The 3306-nt window shown below is 36.1% G+C and overlaps 1 protein-coding gene across 1 annotated transcript in view; it reads left to right on the top strand.

The window, feature by feature from the left end:
• The window catches only part of LOC106527529 (C2 calcium-dependent domain-containing protein 4C), a 20604-nt gene that overhangs the window by 14734 nt on the left and 2564 nt on the right, over positions 1–3306 (top strand). The window lies entirely within an intron of this gene.

Below are 3306 nucleotides of genomic sequence, written 5' to 3'. Positions count from 1 at the left end.
CTGTCACACCTCGTAACAGTGACCAAATATTTTTGTTAGTTGATGTAAAAAAAATACTAATATATGTACATTATATTATCTCATTTTGGAAAGAAATGAACCATTTCTTTGAGACACAAATATAGTAGCAAATTGTAAACTGGTCCCATGCCATGTTGTTATGCAGTAGATAAAACAGTTTAATCCCAATATAGATGCATTTAAAAAAAAAGTTTAATTATCGGCTAATTTAAATGGTTATCTTGTTTACTAAATATGGCAAGATACAATGACTGGACTGAAAATAGTTACAAAGTCAGTCCATGTCCAAAGAACATGGATAAAATATACTGAAGGAGTGTTGATTTAACAACTTTTTATGATGGGTTTTATATTTCTCACTATTTTAAACATTTATTTACGACAATGAGTATAAAAATGGATAACCACATATCAACAGGTAAAACACACCGATCTGAAAACCATTTCCAGCATCATCACAAACAGATAATGAACTTTGCACTTTTAATAATCAGCTGATTTCACAGATAAATAAAAAAGCAGACCCAAAACAAAAGGAAGCAGGTTAGCAGAGAAGCTAATCAGCTAACATGTAGCTTACCTCAGTTTACATCCGAGTTAAACATCGAACATCACCAACACAAAGTAAGACACCGTGAGGTTACAAGTGTGACTAATACGGCCTGTTTACCCAGAAAGAGGAGCTAACATTACCTGAGGTTAGCTAAACTCCGGACGCTCACCGTAATCCACTGAATAAACCGCCATTTTAGATCCAACACAGGAATCAAAAAGAGAAACGGATTTGAAACGGAGTGTGAAACAAACTGTCCAGTAAATTAATACTTTATTGGACAGAGAGCAGATTAAATCCACCGACTCTTACCACCACTTCCAGCTCTATCAAGTAGAAAACACTAAGTTTCCGGTTTGAGCTCTTCAAAATAAAAACAGTACCGCAACATGTCACAATAAGCTAGCAGTCCTTTTAGACTTGGTCCATGGCTAGAGTCAAATAGCAGAAGATAGATCAACTTAGTGATCATAAAAAAATAATAAAATTCAGGATTTTTAATTTATAATATACTTCACCAGTTATTGAAACATTTATTTTGAAAGAAAAGAACAGYCCTTTCCTTAGGCTTTTTCGGCCCGCCGGAAACGTAGATGTCGGCGGAAAACACGTCATCAGGGAATCGCCACCACCCCCTGGTGGCGGTTATTTTCGCTTGCAACCAATAAACTGCATTTGTGCTGTAAACACAACCTCTTATTGCTAATAATCTAATAAATGACTATTTTTAAATGGTCAAATATTGTCTGAATCCATCTACATAAATTTCAGACACAAATACAACAAATGACATACTTAAACAACAACTTCCTGTCATTTCATAGGCACCTAGAATAAAACATAAAACATTCTGAACACAAACCCTTTATTGTAATCATTTTTTTTTTACAAATACATACAGGCTAAACAATACACGTAAATATGAAAACAGAGATTATATCCAGAAAATCGAATTTATTTATTTATTTATTTATTTATTTTAGAGACTGTGAATAAAAAAATGTGAACACCTGGAACCTCGAGGGCAGCGACATATCTGACCATGTGGAATTTTTTGACTCCTCCACCAGCCCCATCCCCAGCAGAACTTCTCCATGTTACACTGGAAGGGAAGAAGAAGGAGAGGATATCACTGATCTCCACGGTCACCTCAAAGCTATCATACGTTTGTTTTAGTTAAATACAAGACAATTTCTGGTGAACAGATATGAAAATGTTGTATTAATATGTGCAACAACAGCAACACAACAAAGCGATTATCTTTGTGATGTAGATTTGTTACCAGGATGGTGATTCTGCGTCTCTTCAGGCGTCGACAGACTCCAGGAAGTCGCATGAAGTCATTCTTCTTGGGAGACGTGACAACGTTTAACTCTGAGTTCACAGGAGCCTTTTCCTGTAAAACCAACGAGGTCATTTAACTCATCATCCTCTCCTAAATAATAATCATCAGTCAGCAACAGTCTAAAGGTGAATCATGATTTTAAACAGCGTCAGAGTCACACCTGTCCTACCTGCAGTGGTGCTGCTGCAGGAGTAAAGTCTGGCAGCCTGCAGTCGACCCTCTGCAAACAACAGAGCAGCAGCAGAAACACTGCACACACATTCAGCTTCATCTGTCAATCATCTACTGATAAGCTGCCAATCACTCGCAAAAAAAAAATCAGTCAGTCCACAAATTTCTGCTTCTTCTTGAAAAAAAAAAACAAATGGTAGCTGAAGAGTAAAACAGACAATAAATATGACAGAGGGAACAAGACAATAATCCTCTTAAGGCTGGTTTAGGAGTCACATGACCACATGATGACATCACACTGATTCCCACTAGTGTTAAATCATAGATAAAGCATCACCATCTCCACCTCAGCATGTCAGACTGTGGCCCCTCAGGTGGGTTTCACAAACACCAAGTCACAACAAGAGAAACACTGAAGTCAGAGCACTGAAACAAAACAGAACAAAAAAATCTGTTAAATGACTGGTTAAAGATAAAACAATGGCAGGAGCTAAAATTAGCAAAACAGTTGTAAATAGAAAAAGCTAAAATTAGCAAAATTGTAAAGCTATAATTAGAAAAAAACTGCTGCTATGAGCTAAAATGAGCTGAACCGGTTTTAATTGTGGCAAAAAAATTGCAACAAGATTAAATGAGCAAAATCATAGCTGAAAGCAGCAAAATAGATTAACTGCTAAGATCAGCAGAACTGATTAGTAAAACACGACCTGTTTAAAACAGTAGCAAAGTTGTTGTTATTGGCTAAAATGAGCACAGTTAAACCGAACAGTTGTTAATTGTGGGAAAACTGTTGCAACAATTAAAATGAGAAAAATCAAAAGCAACAAATTTGGTGTGTTGCTAAAATTAGCCACACTGTAGCTAAAAGCTGCAATTAGCAAAACACTAGCCATAAACTAAATGTAGCAAAATTTTATTAAAAAAACATACATAAATAAATACCAAATAAGACAAAAATAGAGCAAGTAGGCCTAATAGTCTTAATAGTTCTGGTTAGGGTTTGCAATACGGGGGATGTAATTGATATAAGGCTCAGCTACTACCACACCACATTTAAGCTCAATATAGCTAAAAAGGTTAAAGACATTTTTGTGTTGGTTGATGTCAAAAGGCCGTGTTGACTCGCACTGACTCCAAAAATTAATTGGTTGTAGAGAAACAGCCACATAAAGGTTTCATCCTATTGTTTATGGCAGGGGTTCTCAAGCCATTTGGG

This window comes from Austrofundulus limnaeus, unplaced genomic scaffold (assembly GCF_001266775.1).
Source record: "Austrofundulus limnaeus strain Quisiro unplaced genomic scaffold, Austrofundulus_limnaeus-1.0 Scaffold330, whole genome shotgun sequence".
Lineage (NCBI taxonomy): Eukaryota > Metazoa > Chordata > Actinopteri > Cyprinodontiformes > Rivulidae > Austrofundulus > Austrofundulus limnaeus.
Note: the sequence above shows the minus strand (reverse complement) of the source record. Positions and strands in the feature narration are given on the sequence as shown.